An 18,370-nucleotide genomic window follows, 5' to 3' on the forward strand; every position below is an offset into this window, starting at 1 on the left:
ACTTTGCTTTACAAACCGAATTCTCGATTTTATTAGTTTTTTGCCTTAGTCTGTCTGCAAGATGCAGCCAAGACAGATCTTTTTTTTCCTTCCTCTTTGATAATGGGTTCTTCCTTCATTAGGTGTGGGTGTACCAGCTGGACAAGGGTTCCTTATTTTTTTTTGCCGTGTTTCCCTTCACTGGGATCCGTGCCCAACAAGGTAGACTCATTTTCGTCACTCCCGTGGACTAGGTAAGTAATTCCCATCCCTATGGTGTTCGTACTTCTTTCGAATCAGAGTGATCTTTGTCGAATTTTTTCATCTATCTTGATTTTCTCGTTTTGCATGCCCAATTCCCAGCATTGGGAATTGTGCTAGGCTGCTATCAACACTTTGTCCGCCATGGCAACAAGTGTATCTTTCTCTTAGCCAATATCTTTTTGTGTTTTCCTTGTTTTGGATTGGATTTCTAAGGGAATATAATTTTTTCCTTGAAAGCGGGTGCCTCAATTTTCGTGCCATTGATGGGGCGGTGCCTTGGACATTGTGCAGACCCGTAGAGATGCTCCGCACAGCTGTCTAATCTGGTTTTGGACTCTTTAGTTTGTTGTTTCATGGTTTTCGCTAATCGGATTATAGATTTACATTGCAAATGTTGTCGCAGATATGCGAAAGCGTATTCCGATAAATTTATCGTTATGTGTGCAACACTGTAGCACTCTCCTACTATGAAAGAACACCCAACTGACCATATTTTGGTATTTTCGCTTGGTGTTGCATGTCACACACCATGTATTTGGTGTTTTTCCTATGCGGCAAATCTGTTGCAGTTTTAGCGGGACTTCTTTGTTTTCGAATTCCGCTACCTTTTTCATCGCATCGCAAAGGTAGGATCCCTAAACTAAATTTGTAGAATGTAAATTCTTGTTGTTTGGTATTAATCTAATGTATTTCAGTACTATATTGAGTAAGAATCATAGCTAGTACAAATTTAGTAACTCAAGTTAAAATTGCCTAATTAGATGGTCTTGCATGAATTAAATTAGCAATTTTGTTTATTTTGTCATTAGCATGATTAGTGTAGTGTATTAACATTGTTAAGCATGTTGCATAATGCCAAAGTTTGAGAATGTCTTGAAAATTTTGCCACACGCGAAGTGTTCGGTAAAATGTCTAAGTGAGATCGAATCTCAGTTTTTTAATGTAGTTTGTGAACATGGTTTCAAAAAGGGTCTTCAAAGACTGGATATGCATGTTTGAAACTTTGTTTCGAAATAGGTTTTATACATGCTATAGAAAGACTTTTAACTTCGTAGTTTGCGTTATAAACATGCACTTGAGAGTACGTGAAAGTGCGTAGTTAACCATGTTAACAAGCACATCACTAATACGGTCTTCGCATGTGCACGTGCCAAATGGAATGTACTTAGATGAAATCAATAGTTTAGTTGTAACAGTAAACAATGCTTAGAGGTATATATATTGTACTATGCCAATTGAGTTGCAGGTACGAAGATGAGAAAATAAATGATACTTAATGCTAAGTATCACTTACGGCTAAAAAAGCCATACACATTGAAATTAATGTAACTTGCAAATCGGGTATTTACCCGTGGTAGGTATGTGGTGCAAATGCATTATACAATAGATTTATTTTTTTTATATGCAACACTTTTCTACTCACACACACCACTTAGTTGTGGATATCTAAGACTGTTGTGATTGTAGTTCGGAGATCATGCTGAGCATAATTTGAATGTATGAGAATAAAAGTGATTTTATTGTTGTAGTTCAGAGATCATGCTCATAATGATTTTAGATAGCAGAATATGGAGTGTGTTTGCTGCAGGTAAATGTTTGAGCAAGCATTATGTGAAATGAGTGTTGCATGATTGATTGTGATTGATATGTCTAATGTAAATGCTTGTATGATGTAATAAATTGGTAAAGCATGTCACGTATATAAAATAAAAATTTTGAATGGATGTCTTGAAATAAATGAATCATATTGAGAATGCGAATGCGTTCTAACATGTATCAGGTTTATGTGTTGAATTATGATGTGGCATATTAAGTATGAAAAAATTTAAATCTTCTATGACATGTTCATGCATAGAAATACAACAACAACTACGCCTTCATCCCAAAACAATTGGGGGCGGCGATATGAACCAAAAAAGAAAATCATTCAGGGTCTTCCACATGAATCCTTCTCCTCCAATCATTTCTATTCAATGCCATGTCCTCGGCGAGGTTGAAAGCATTCATATCCTTTCCTATCATCTCCATCCATGTCTTCCTAGGCCTACCCCGACCTCTTTTAACTAATATATTTTTTCATTTCTCCATCCTTCTAACTGGAGCATCATTAAGGCCTTCGCCGAATATGTCCAAACCACTGTAAACGATTCTCTCTCATCTTATTTTCAATGGGTGCAACGCCTACCTTCTTACATATCTCCTTGTTCCGAATCTTATTTTTTATTGTATTTCCACACATCCATCTAAACATACGCATCTCAGCTACACTCATTTTTTGAATATGATGTCTCTTGACAGCCCAACATTCCATACCATATAGTAAGACGGGCCTAATAGTCGTCCTATAAAACTTTTCCTTCAACAGCAATGGCATTCTACGATCGCACAACACTCCAGTTGCACTCTTCCATTTCATCCACCCAACCTTTATCCTATGATTTACATCTCCATCAATTTCTCCATACTTTTGAATGATAGATCCCAAATATTTGAAACAATCATCCACCGATATTTCTTGCTCACCAAGCTTCACTACACTCCCATCACTACTTCGTTGCTTACTAAACCGACATTCCATATATTCTGTCTTACTCTTACTCAACTTAAAACCTCTTGCTTTCAATGTCTGTCTCCATAATTCTAACTTAGCATTAACCCCAGCTCTAGACTCATCAATCAAAACAATATCATCAGCAAACAACATACACCACGACACATTTTCTTGAATTGATCTCGTAAGCTCATCCATCACTATAGCAAATAGGAAAGGGCTTAAAACAAATCCTTGATGTAACCCAACCGTTATAGGAAAATTGGTTGTCACCCCTCCACAAGTGTGGACATTGGTTACTACTCCTTCATACATATCTTTAATTATACTAATGTACTTGAGAGAAACACCTTTCTTCATCATTGTCTACTAGAGAACATCCCTAGGTACTCTATCGTATGCCTTTTTCAAATCAATAAAAACCATATGCAAATCTTTGTTCCTCTGTCTATTTCTCTCAATAAGTTATCTAAGAAGATGTATAGCTTCCATAGTTGATCTTTTAGGCATAAAACCAAATTGATTCTCCGATATCATGACAACCTTCCTCAACCTAGACTCAATCACCCTCTCTAAAAGTTTTATAGTATGACTCATGAGTTTTATACCATGATAGTTTGTGCAATCTTGTATATCACCCTTATTCTTATATAGAGGTACCAAAGTACTCTTCCTCCACTCATTAGGCATCTTATTTGTCTGCCAAATCTTGTTAAAAAGATTTGTCAACCATTCTAAACCTTTCTCTCCCAAGCATTTCTAAGCCTCGATAGTTATACCATCTGGGCCAACTGCCTTTCTTGATTTCATTTTCTTCAAAGAGTCTGCAATTTCTTTCTTTTGAATCTTGCGCATGAAGTCACGATTCATCTCATGAAAAGGAATAGAGAAGTCTCCAAGATCCTGAGCATGACTTCCATTAAATAGCTTATCAAAATAATCTTTCCATCTCTCCTTAATCTCCTCATCTTTGACTAAAACCCTTTGTGTTTCATCTTTGATACATCTAACCATACCCAGATCCTTCGATTTCTTATCTCTCATCTTTGCAAGCCTATAAATATCCTTCTCGTCCTCTTTGGTATCTAACTTGTCATAAACCTCCTTATATACCTTATCCCTCGCGTTTCGAACTACTTTTTTAGCTTCCTTCTTTGTTATCATATACTTCTCCAAATTCTCATTATCACGACTCTTACTTAGATTTCTATAGCACTCTCTTTTAACCTTAATAGCTAATTTGACATCCTCGTTCCATCATGATGTATCCTTACTTAGCGGTGCACCACCTTTAGACTCACCCAATACCACCTTAGTCACCTTTCTCATGCCACCCGCTATCTTATTCCACATTGATTTTGAATCCTCCTCGAGACACCAATCAGCTTCCTTAACTACCTGCTCTACAAACATTCCTTGTTTAGCTCCTTTCAATGCCCACCACTTAATTCTAGGATCTATCCTATATCGATCACTTTTGCGGCATTGTCTAATTCTAAGATCTAAAATTAAGACTCTATGTTGTGTAGCTACACTTTCTCCCGGTATAACCTTACAATCGATACAACAACCCCTATCTCTCTTTCTAAGTAGGAAAAAAACTATCTGACTCGTATTAACCCCACTTTTAAATGTTACTAGGTGAGACTCCCTCTTCCTAAACCAAGTGTTTGCTAAGATCATATCATAGGATAAACCAAAATCTAAAATCCTTTCTCCACTTTTGTTTCTTTCTCCTATACCATAGCCTCCATGGATACTCTCAAATCCATCCCTACTAATGTCTACATGTCCATTAAGGTCACCGCTGATGAAAAGCTTTTCTCCATAAGATATCCCTTGTACTACTCCATCTAAATCTTCCCAAAATTGACGTTTAATGGAATCATCTAAACCTACTTGAGGTGCATAAACACTAATAATATTAATAATATATGTACCTAATACTAATTTAATAAGTAAAATTCTATCACCCTTCTTATGGACCTCAACTACATTATCTATAAACTCACGACTCATAACAATCCCTACTCCATTCCTATTCTTATTCATTCTTGTATACCAAATCTTATATCCCCAAGGTTCTATCACTTTTGCTTTCTCACCTACCCATTTGTTCTCTTGTAGACATAAAATATAAATCTTTCTCCTACACATAACATCTACTAACTCTACCAACTTACCAGTTAAAGACCCTTTGTTCCAAGTGGCTAACCTAATTTTATGGTCTTGGACTATAACTTATTTACCCCCACCCGTCCAACAAAGTGAGGGAACCCTTGCCTATTTGATACCACACCTGGGCGCCGATGTGAAGCGTCGCTTCCGGGGGACGACCTAGCAACCCTTGTCCATTTATCACTGCCTCCGGGCCTATAGAGTACAACATGTCACTCATTAGGAAACGCTCCAACGAAATTCTCATATTGGTTCATATTCATAGGGTATGACTAAGTTTTTATGTTGGTTGTCACTGGCCTACCGCAACCCTCCTCCTTTATCCGGGCTTGGGACCGGCAGTGTATAACTAAACAGTTATATACATGCATAGAAATATATGTGAAAAAAATCATGCGTAAGGCACGTTGTAATTGATATCATACATGAAAGCATGTTAAAAATGAATTATACATGAGAGAATGTGTAGCATAAATCATGAGATGATAGGATCATGCATGAAAGTAATTATGATTATGTCATGTACATGCATAAGGACATATAAGTTTAAGTCATGCATATGCCATAAATTATTTTAGTCATACGAGAATGCATGAACGGTTGATATCATGCATGATGGCATGAGAGGGTTATCCTGTGTGATAATGATACTTGAATATGACCTATGACTTAATAATAAAGGTAACCCTGAAGTTATAATTTCACAAACAATCTCATATATAAATAGCCCATCTTATGTAATCTTTTATTTTAATCTTCTATTTTTTAGTTTAGTTACAATAGGATAGCTAGTTACAATAGGTTAGTTTTATCCTTTTTCTTTTAGGACTGTTTTAAGCTTATGTTTTTTGACCAAGTCAAAAAGCATAGTCAAAAGAAAGAGTCGTTGGACCCTCCAACGGCTCTATTAGAGCCGTTGGAGAGTCCAACGACTCTCTCTAAGCTCCACTCTAACTTGTATAAATATGGGGCAATACCCCATGTATTTGTATGTTTTTTTGGTGTGGATTTTCCCCACTTGAATGAGATATTTTTCTTTTGGTGTATATACTCTTTTGAGTATTTTTTATGAGTATATTGAGTGAACTGTTGTGTTCATTAAGAGATCTTTTTGTGAGCTTGCTTTTGGAGTTCCGTTTGAAGCTCTATTTTCTTTCATGGTATCAAAGCAAGGTTGAAGCAAGTTCTATCGGTGCATTGAAAAATGTGCCACCGGTTTTCTTGCAAGAAAGTAATTTCCCTTGAAGTGGTGATCGTGTGGAGGCGTAAAAAGCTTGAAGAAATATTTATACTCACCATTTGTAGTAGAGTATCCTTTTTTTCTTTTTTCTTTCTTCCCTTACCTCTTTTCCCAAAACATGTAAAATGGATGACAATGATAATATCACCATTAAGCTCATCAAACTAAATGATTTCAACTATGTCACATGGGCTTCTAGTATGAAGCATCTTATATGGGGGAAGGGTTTGTGAGGATTAGTAGATGGAACCGTTGAGGAACCTACTCTAATTCTTACAAAGGATAAGGGGGAAAGAGAAATACCTCTCACGGAAGTAGAAAGAGTTAAGGCCATATCCACTTACGAGAAAAGTGAAAAGAATGGCGTATGGGACATGTCAAGATCATGTCATGGCTTATCTCGAGTGTTGATATAAAGAAATGCTCAAGTTTAGCAAAAATTGAGCATGCAAATAAAGCATGGGACTATCACAAGAGAATGTATTTCCTTAAGAATATTGCACATGTGTGCAATCTTTAAATTAAAGTAAGAAACATGGTTCAAGGAGACAAGAGCATTAGGGAATATTATAATGGCTTGTCGAAGTTGTGAGAAGAATTAGCTCTTCTTGAGCCAAAGTAGCATTGTCCACAAGATATTGAACTTCAACAAAACCAAATCAATACAGAGCATTTTTTTCATTTTATTAGTGGATTAAGATCAGAATTTGAATCCACTAAGTCTATTATTCTCTATCGTGGAAAAGTACCTTCAATTAAAGATACAATAGAGAAATTGAGTATGGAAGATAATAGACTAAAAAGTAGAATTGCTAAAGGCGATGACGACTCAGTTCTAGAAGTCTCAAAACCTGTAACTTTATCCGGACTTACAAACCTCCCAACTATGGAAGAGGAAATGATGATTTTGATAAAAAAAATCATTTGCTACTATTGTCGTGAACCTGAACATGTGAAAACACACTGTCCAAAACTAAATAGGCCTTATGAGAAAAAAGTTGCATCCGTCGGACCACCACAAAAATCTAGTAAAAAATACATTGAAAGTATATCTCTCGCTCAATTGGTGGAAACACTTGGACCTCTACTCAAGGGAGCATCTTCATCTAAAAGAGCCACAGTCTCTTCCGTGAGCACCTCCGATCCAGGTAAAACTCTATGGCTTCTTAACTTAGGCGCTTCTTTTCACATGACTCCAAATATTGAAATATTATCCGAATGTCATAACTCAAAAGGATCCAATGTTTTTACTGTCGATGGAACATCACTAGAAATCAAAGCAATAAGGAATTTTGAAAAAGTTTCTCAAAACTTAAAAGGATTTTATATTCCACAAATTAGATATATTCTCAAATTAAATCTCAAACTCTTGTCTGTTTCTCAACTATCTAACCATGGATATAATGTTTCCTTCTCCTCTCGTGGTTGTCAAGTGCAGGATCACCAATCAGGGAAGCTGATTGGGAAAAGCCATAAAGAAGGAGGCTTATACTACATGATTTTTTTGAAAATTCCCAAGAATACATTTTGTTGTAATGTTCAAAAAATGAACTTGAATATATAGCATAGGAGACTTGGTCATCCTAGCATATTCAAGCTTCATATGTTTCCAAATATGAAAATTTTTTGTAAATCTGAAACATTTAAGTGTGAAGAATGTATTTTGGGAAAAATGAAGAGATTACCTTTTCAAGAAAGAAATTTTGTTTCATCTCGGCCTTTTGAGTTAGTGCATTCAGATGTATGGGGTCCTGCACCAGTTATGTCTGAAGGGTTTTTTTCCTATTATGTCATTTTTGTAGATGATTTTACAAGGCATACTTGGATTTACTTTCTCAAAAATAAATCCGAAGTATTTTTTTACTTTCAAATATTTCATAAGTTAGTTAAGAATCAATTCAAGAATGATATCTCTATCTTTTGCACTGATTCAGGAGAAGAGTTTTTGTCAAAAGAATTTAGCGATTATTTAAATCTACATGGTATTTTACATCAAAGTCATGTTCATATACTCCACAGCAAAATGGTTTAGCAGAACGAAAACATAGACACATTATAGAAACAACAAGAACTCTGCTCATTACTCATCAAGTTCCTAAAAAAATTTGGGCCGAAGCTACGCTAACCGCAGTATATCTCATTAATAGGATGCCATCATCTTTGTTGAAAAATATATTACCTGTTGAAAAACTTTTCAATCAAATCCCAGATTATTCACGATTAAGAGTATTTGGTTGCAAATGTTTTGTTTTCTCCAACAAAAATGATAAGTTTTCCCCTCGGGTCATTCCTTGTGCATTCCTTGGTTATGCAAGCAATAAAAAAGGCTATAGATGCCTTGATCTCAGAACTAGGAAGTTATATGTGTCACGAAATGTATCTTTTTAGAAAACAAAAGTTTCTTTGAAACTAAAAACCCTAGAGAGGTTGATGAATACTCCTTGTTGGACTTAGTTCAAAAAATTAATGAAGAAGTTGATCAAGAAGATCAAAATAGTATAATCAACGTTGAAACATCTCATCCAGATTGCATTCAATACTTTAGGCGAGAAAATCTAGAGCAACCTTATGCTCTAGAAAAATATATTAAAGCACAGGATCAAATAGAAACTAGAAAATCATCTAGGGTGTCAAGAGTACCCAAAAAAATTGTAGCCTACAAATCTTTTTCACCAAAACATCAAGCATATATTGCCCTATTGCACTCTTATATAGAACCTTCAAACTATAATCCAGCAAAATAACATTCAAAATGGGTCGAAGCTATGACAGCTGAGTTAAATGCCTTGGAAAAGGCAAACACGTGAACTATTCAAGATATTCCACCTGGGAAAAAGCCCATAGAATATCGATGGGTATACAAAGTTAAAACTAAGAGTGATGGCATGCTTGAACGCTTTAAAGCTCGACTAGTCGCCAAAGGCTATTATCAAAAATATGAAATAGACTACGAAGAAACCTTTGCACCAGTTGCTAGAATGACCACCGTAAGAACTCTAATAGCCCTTGCCTTCATAAAGAAATGGCATATCTTTCAAATGGATGTCAAGAATACATTTCTCAATGAAAGACTAACTGAAGAAGTTTATATGAAACCATCTCCTGGCATAGAAATTCCTCAAAGAAAAACTCTTCGGTTACATAAAGCCTTATATGGTCTTAAGCAAGCCCCTAAGGCTTTGTATGATAAATTCAGTAAGGTTATGCTTGATTTTGGCTTTCAATTTTATCTTAATGACACAACTTTGTTTACTAAGAAATCTAATACAGGAATAATCATTCTTCTTCTCTATGTGGACGACATGATCATCACAGAAAGTGATAAACAGAGAGTTGACAATATCAAAAAAAATCTCAAAACCAACTTTGAAATAAGTGATTTAGGTTTTTCAAATTTTTTTCTTGGAATTGAAGTAGCTTATTCTCCTAGAGGTTACTTACAAACTCAATCTAAATTTGCTCTTGATATTATTGATAAGTCAGGAATCATAGATGGCAATCATGTTGATACTCCTGAAGTTGTGAACATCAAAATGAAAATTGACGATGGGAAACCCCTTTAGAACCCAACACCTTATAGACAACTTGTTGGGGCATTGTCTTACCTCGCCATCTCAAGACCTGACATTGCACATATTGTTTACACAGCAAGTCAATTTCAGCATGCTCTCACTTCTGTTCATATGGGAGCTGTGTTACGCATTATTAGATATATTAAAACTTTTATTTTTAGAGGACTGTTTTTGTCTGCTTCTTCCTCATTAGAACTAACTGCTTATACTGATGCAGATTGGGGAGGTAATCCAAATGATCGACACTCAACTACTGGGCTTTGTGTATTTTTAAGAGAATCATTGATTTCTTGAAGATATAAGAAGCAACAAAAAGTCTCTCTTTCGTCAACTAAAGCCGAGTACAGAGCCATGGCTACAACCACCATGGAACTAGTCTAGTTGAAGCGATTGCTTCAAGATATGGGTGTTGGGAGCACAAAAGCATCACGGCTATACTATGACAATAAAAGTTTCATTTACATTGCCAGCAATCGAACATTTCACGAATGGACCAAGCATATCGAAATGAACTGCCACTACGTACGTGAAGAATTTCTATAAGGAACATTTAAGCTTCCATATGTCTCCTCAGAATATCAACTGGCAGACTTCTTTACCAAACCTCTTGTTGTTCCTCGGTTCCATTTTCTGTTAGACAAACTTTCTGTTGTTCAACCGTAAGTTTGAGGGGGAGTGTTAAAAGTTGTAATCTCATAGACAATCTCATATGTAAATACCCCATCATATGTAATCTTCTATTTTTTAGTTTAGTTATAATAGGATAGCCAATTACAATAGGTTAGTTTTATCCCTTTTCTTTTAGGATTATGTTAAACTTATGCTTTTTGACCAAGTCAAAAAGCAAAAACATGTTAGACATTTCTAGACTTATGCTTTTTGACTTTTTGAGTCAAAAAGCATAGTCAAAAGAAAGAGTCGTTGGACCCTAGAGTCGTTGGAGAGTCCAACGACTCTCTCTAAGCTCCTCTATAACTTCTATAAATATGGGGCATGTTAAACTTCTCTAAAATCGATAATCAAGAAACTGCAGAGAGGAAAGAGAATGAGGCAACAACTAATCACGTTTTTCCATAGTGGAAAAATCGTGATCTCTTAATTTTAATATATGAAACAAAACCTAATTCATGATTTTTACAAGTAACCCTAATAAGTTACAAGTATTTACAAGTATGTCCAATATATGCTAGACATGTTACACAAAAGTAGTTTGGATCCGGATTCGGATCCAAACTTAAATATAAATACAAATACACAATATCTGCCCTGCCTAATAATCCCCCTCAAGTTGTGCATGATTTTGAATCATGAACAACTTGCTCTTTAGGAACCAAAAATGGCACTTTGTGAGTCCCTTAGTGAACAAATCAGCCTCTTGGTCTTCTGTTCTAACATAATGAGGCTCAATCTTTTTTTCCTCAATATTCTGCTTGACAAAATGCTGATAAATCTCAATGTGCTTGGTCTTGCTGTGATGAATAGGATTAAGAGATATTTGAATATCACTTTGGTTGTCACAAAGGAGAAAGCAACTAGCAATCGGCTCATTTAACTCTGTTAACAAATGTCTAGTTCATGTTATTTCTGCCGTAGCAGCAACCATCGCCCTGTATTCGACTTCCGTGCTAGATCTAGCCACTGCCTTTTGTTTTTTACTACTCCAGGAAACAAGATTGGCACCAATGAAAACACCATATCCTGAAACTGACTTTCGATCATCAGGATCTCCGGCCTAGTCTAAATCTGAATAAGCAATGATGTCATGAGCAATATTTATGGATCTGCTTTTGGTGTACAAAAGTCCATCTCCAACAGTACTCTTCAAGTATCTCAGTATCCTTTATAATGCATCCATATGTCCCATCCTTGGCTCATGCATGAATTGAGATATTTGATTGACTGAATATGTGATATCAGGCCTATTAAATGTAAGATAATGAAGCATCCCCACTAAACTCCGATATTTGGTGGGATCATGATACAAGTCTCCGTCTTGCGTACTTAATTTCTGGTTAAGCACACTAGGAGTAGCAAGAGGTTTGCAATCCTTCATTCCAGCCTTTTCTAACAGATCCAGGGTGTATTTATGATGGGTCAAAGTCAGTTTATTACATTGATTATCCACCTCTACTCCAAGAAAGTACCGAAGGTTTTCAAGGTCCTTCACTTTGAATCTTTGGCTCAGAAGATCTTTAGACTCTTGAACATGGTTCTCACTACTTCCTGTAATAATTATATCATCAACATATATCAACAAGAAGGTAGTAAACTCCTTACCTCGAAAAATAAAAAGAGTGATCCAATTGCGATTGATAAAAACCATGTCCTTGAATTTCTAGAGAGAAACTCTCAAACCAAGATTGAGACGCTTGTTTCAAGCCATAGAGTGCTCGATTTAATCTGCAGACATACTCCTTTGAATCTCCTTCTGTGTAACGCCCCAAAATTTCGACTTGTGATTTCGAAAACATCATCGAAAAACCTTTCAAAGATTTAAAGTTTTTACTTTTAAAAACGACAGCGGAAGACATTTAGAAAGGAACACAAGTCAACAATCCTGGGTACGTTAGCTGAAAGACCACCATTCACAAGAACAACAACTTAAAGGGATTGAGGAAATAAGGCAATAGATTAAAAATCTGCAGTTTATTACAAAATGAACATCTTCTCAAAGTTCAATAATCTAAAGAAAAACTCAAAAGACTCAGAGCCAAGCCGCCAGCAGAAAGAGGATAAATCTTGAGCCATGTTGCACCACGCCATCGGCCGCTTGAGAAGTCCTACTCATCACCTGCCCATGAAATGGGTCAGTTTCAAAACAAACCAGTAGGTGCACGAATAAATAAGTAGAATGAAAATAAAGCAGGACATTCATGAGATAAGCAATTATTATATTAAAACAATCAATACAATTGTAATCTATTCTAACAAGTGTAATATGTGCAAAGAGCTATTGTTTGAAGCATTTCAAGCAGTGTAAGTCTCAATCATCTACAACTATTCAAACAAATATTCTTTAAGTTCTGATATTAACTGGCCTGTGGGTACGCATAGACGCGAAACGTAGAAACAACTGAGACCGATCTGGGGGTTTATTATGTCAGGTGTTTTCATTAACCCGAATGACTGACTGAGTCCGCTCCTAAGGGGACGGTCAGTGACCAAGAGAGTAAATCCCCAAAGGCATTCGTGGCCCATGGATGCATCCAACTTCTGTAGAAGTACCTGGGAGTTACCACCTAGGATAATTTATGGTAATCCCAATTCCCCTAACTCCGATAACTGGGGAAGCCGAGTCTTTTGCCCGTGGGGTGGTTGTTAACAACCTGTCCATCGGAGTTTTTGTACCATCCATCATCTCCTTTGATGAACCGTGAAGGTCGAATGGGTACGACGGGGGTTTCTTACCCGCCGCCCCATCCTATATGTTCTGGTCTATTAGACCCACTCGAGCATCTTGCCTGTGAAGGTGAGTTGTTACCATTTATGTGATCTCAGCATTGTGCTAAATGCACTAATCGAGGTTGCTACAACCTCATCATTCAACCATCGTAACACACATGGGACGTACTTGTCCAAAAGTACGATCGTACCCACCTAGAGGTACGACTACGATGAGAGGGCAACATATAATGTTTTATGATTCTTTTGGTTCATACATGACATGTATTGCTCTTTGAGCAATTGGCCTGTGAAGGCCGGTATTATCTCATTGATATCAATAAAGTGTTAAAATGGTTCACTTCGAGGTACTCAATGACCTCTCGTACTATTTGTATCATACCTGTCTTAAGGTCTGATTACGATAGTAAGTTCGTGGGTTTCTCGATAGATAACCCATCACAGTGTTTCATAAAATCAGTATTATACTTGGCATGCTCGAATACTAAGAAGCAAGAAGTCTCATACAAGATTCATCAGGCAATAACCAGTAAGGCATCTACAGTAACTTACAACCGTGAGCAAGGCGAAAATACAGTAATAAGATCTTTCTAGCAACGAGTTTACTCGTAGGGCTCACAATAAGCATGTAATTTCAAAAGAATACGGATGCGGAAACACAACACAGACAATCACCAGTTAAGTAATCTTATAGGTAAGCATGTATGCCAAATAAACCATTCGATCATGAAATCCTTATATCTTATTTCATTCATACAAACTCTTCGTGCGACTTTTCCCTACCTCAGGATGTCGTGCAGCTGTGTGCGTCTACGAGTGTAGATGATACGAGGGTCGGGCCGCGGAGCGCGAACGGGACCCGTTGCGTAAATCTGCAAGAGTGTGAAACATTTAATTATGTTAATCTAATTAATGGTGCGACGAGGGCATGGGTAGGATTAGGCGACAGGGACGAGCCACTGCCGAAAACAACAAGGCGGCAGGGGACCTCGGCCCCTTCCGACTAAACCATAAATAGCAGGGGCTTAGGCCCCTGCCATGCGTTACCTTGTTTGGTAGGGGCAGAGGCCCCTGCCCTTCGCTTCTTTGTCAGGCAGGGGCCGCATTCGCTATTTTGGCAGGCAGGGGCTGAAGCCCCTGCTATTTATGGTTCAGTCGGAAGGGGTCGAGGTCCCCTGCCGCCTTGTTGTTTTCGGCAGTGGCTCGTCCCTGTCGCCTAATCCTACCCATGCCCTCGTCGCACCATTAATTAGATTAGCATAATTAAATGTTTCACACTCTTGCAGATTTACGCAACGGGTCCCGTTCGCGCTCCGCGGCCCGACCCTCGTATCATCTACACTCGTAGACGCACACAGCTGCACGACATCCTGAGGTAGGGGAAAGTCGCACGAAGAGTTTGTATGAATGAAATAAGATATAAGGATTTCATGATCGAATGGTTTATTTGGCATACATGCTTACCTATAGGATTACTTAACTGGTGATTGTCTGTGTTGTGTTTCCGCATCTGTATTCTTTTGAAATTACATGCTTATTGTGAGCTCTACGAGTAGATTCGTTGCTAGAAAGATCTTATTACTGTATTTCCACCTTGCTCACGGTTGTAAGTTACTGTAGATGCCTTACTGGTTATTGCCTGATGAATCTTGTATGAGACTTCTTGCTTCTTAGTATTCGAGCATGCCAAGTATAATACTGATTTTATGAAACACTGTGATGGGTTATCTATCGAGAAACCCACGAACTTACTATCGTAATCAGACCTTAAGACAGGTATGATACAAATAGTACGAGAGGTCATTGAGTACCTCGAAGTGAACCATTTTAACACTTTATTGATATCAATGAGATAATACCGGCCTTCACAGGCCAATTGCTCAAAGAGCAATACATGTCATGTATGAACCAAAAGAATCATAAAACATTATATGTTGCCCTCTCATCGTAGTCGTACCTCTAGGTGGGTACGATCGTACTTTTGGACAAGTACGTCCCATGTGTGTTACGATGGTTGAATGATGAGGTTGTAGCAACCTCGATTAGTGCATTTAGCACAATGCTGAGATCACATAAATGGTAACAACTCACCTTCACAGGCAAGATGCTCGAGTGGGTCTAATAGACCAGAACATATAGGATGGGGCGGCGGGTAAGAAACCCCCGTCGTACCCATTCGACCTTCACGGTTCATCAAAGGAGATGATGGATGGTACAAAAACTCCGATGGACAGGTTGTTAACAACCACCCCACGGGCAAAAGACTCGGCTTCCCCAGTTATCGGAGTTAGGGGAATTGGGATTACCATAAATTATCCTAGGTGGTAACTCCCAGGTACTTCTACAGAAGTTGGATGCATCCATGGGCCACGAATGCCTTTGGGGATTTACTCTCTTGGTCACTGACCGTCCCCTTAGGAGCGGACTCAGTCAGTCATTCGGGTTAATGAAAACACCTGACATAATAAACCCCCAGATCGGTCTCAGTTGTTTCTACGTTTCGCGTCTATGCGTACCCACAGGCCAGTTAATATCAGAACTTAAAGAATATTTGTTTGAATAGTTGTAGATGATTGAGACTTACACTGCTTGAAATGCTTCAAACAATAGCTCTTTGCACATATTACACTTGTTAGAATAGATTACAATTGTATTGATTGTTTTAATATAATAATTGCTTATCTCATGAATGTCCTGCTTTATTTTCATTCTACTTATTTATTCGTGCACCTACTGGTTTGTTTTGAAACTGACCCATTTCATGGGCAGGTGATGAGTAGGACTTCTCAAGCGGCCGATGGCGTGGTGCAACATGGCTCAAGATTTATCCTCTTTCTGCTGGCGGCTTGGCTCTGAGTCTTTTGAGTTTTTCTTTAGATTATTGAACTTTGAGAAGATGTTCATTTTGTAATAAACTGCAGATTTTTAATCTATTGCCTTATTTCCGCAATCCCTTTAAGTTGTTGTTCTTGTGAATGGTGGTCTTTCAGCTAACGTACCCAGGATTGTTGACTTGTGTTCCTTTCTAAATGTCTTCCGCTGTCGTTTTTAAAAGTAAAAACTTTAAATCTTTGAAAGGTTTTTCGATGATGTTTTCGAAATCACAAGTCGAAATTTTGGGGCGTTACAACTTGGTATCAGAGTCAGATCAAAAAGAGGTGAATCTTGACTATTGAGCATCCCATCGCGCTGTAAGTAAGTCTTTGATATTTTATATCATGTTTAGACTAAATTATATTATTGCTTCTATTCGTAGTACCGTCCGAAAGATGGATCCATTTGTTGGTTCTAGTGGTAGTCACGGTAGGGGCACGTGTAGGGTGTGTGGCCGTTCCGTAAGGGAGAGGGGCGAACATGGGATGTTCAGGGCTGGTTACTGGGCTAACCACCCTCCTCTACCCATTTTTACGGATGAGCAAGGTTTCCCACTACCAATCGCCTACCAGATACCCTTGGCAGCAACGTGGGCTGAGGTGTATGCTCAAGAAGGTGGTTTTGCGCCTTCACACGTTCGGGTGCACCATCAGACACCACAGGAGTCATCGGGAGATTTTGTTCCTCCTGAGTTAGCAGAGGAATGCGTATTCTGTGGAGAATCAGGGCACACCATGGATGCTTGCCTCCGCAAGGCCGAGCATGATGGCAGGATCGCAATTTCGACTGCAGGCGAGCAACCACCACCTCCAGCTGACCCAGTAGGCGGTGTATCACCCACATACACGTCTGCAACTGATTCGTCAAGTTATAGTCTTGGCTCACCGGAATATACTCCAGCGACGCCCCTCTACGGACAGGAGACCTCCTACGGGGAGTCACTTCCCTTCACCCCTACGCGCAGATTCAGGCGCACAGGCAATAGAAGGGAATATCTTAGGAAGTACTCTAACCGTCCCTAAGGGGAGGTAGCACTTACCACGTTTTGTTGTAGTCTGTGAACTCATTTATCATTATAAGAATAAAAACTTTAAATCTTTGAAAGGTTTTTCGATGATGTTTTCGAAATCACAAGTCGAAATTTTGGGGCGTTACATTCTGTATATCCTGGAGGTTGTTCCATGTATACTTCTTCCTTCAAATCCCCATAAACAAAAGCATTTTTCACATCTAGCTGGCTTATTCTCCAACCATAATCTATAACCAATAAAAGAACAATGTGAATTGTGACCATTTTCATGACTAGACTAAAAGTTTCATAGTAATCTTGTCCACATTATTGGGTGAATCCCTTTGCTACGAGACGAGCTTTGTATCGCTCAACACTCCCATCCGGTTTGGATTTGATCTTGTAAACCCATCGCGACCCAATAACATTCTTATCTGAAGATCGAGGAACAACTGTCCATATTTGACATTGGTACAAAGCTTCAATCTCTTCATTCATGGCTTCAATCCATTTTTTGGAGTTAATAGCTTGATGAAAATGTCTAGCCTCAATCTGTGACAAAAATAACTGAAAATCCATGGTGAAATTCTCATAACTAACCCACCTTTCAATAGGATGTCGGGCTCTTTCTGATCGTCTGATCGGGAGTGCCACTGTATTAGAAATTGAAGAAGTGGTGTCATTGGGCGAATGAGACGTAAGAGCTTCTTGTTCAATATCATTCGGGGTCAAGATAGAGCCCCTCTCTCTTCTCCTATAAACCTGCCCAGTAAACTTATTAATCTCTAGAGGATTTTCTATTTCAAGTTCCTGCATTCCACTGTTTCCATCTTGAGAGGATATCCCTTGAGCACAGGAGGAAGAGCACTCGTTGTTTGTTTCAGGAAAAAGCTCTACACTGAGCCATGGATCATAAAAGAGCGCATTCATATTGGTTTGGGTAGAAACATATTCTCCATCTCTAAAATCATTTTCATCAAAAACTACATTTCTAGATATCTTGATTCGCCTGCTGTCAGGATCATAACATCTGTACCCTTTATGATGATCTGCATATCCAACAAATCTGCACTTTGATGCTTTAGCCTAAAATTTATTTCGCAGAGAAGAGTCGATATGAACATATAACACATGCAACAGCCAAAAAATTTTAGTTCATCATAATTAGGATGCTTCCCAAATAAAACAAAATAAGGTGATTTATTTTCTAAAATTTTCATGGGCAGGCGATTAATAATGTGAACAAAAGAATGAAAAGCCTTTGTCCATAATCCTATAAGAACACGACTTCCGTGCATCAT

General features: G+C 38.0%; 1 protein-coding gene across 1 annotated transcript in view; it reads right to left on the minus strand.

Moving 5' to 3' along the window:
- The window catches only part of LOC149834970 (TIP41-like protein), a 62,332-nt gene that overhangs the window by 27,157 nt on the left and 16,805 nt on the right, over positions 1-18,370 (minus strand). The window lies entirely within an intron of this gene.

Source organism: Nuphar pumila, chromosome 6 (genome assembly GCF_984573655.1).
Source record: "Nuphar pumila chromosome 6, dmNupPumi1.hap1.1, whole genome shotgun sequence".
Classification (NCBI taxonomy): Eukaryota; Viridiplantae; Streptophyta; class Magnoliopsida; order Nymphaeales; family Nymphaeaceae; genus Nuphar; species Nuphar pumila.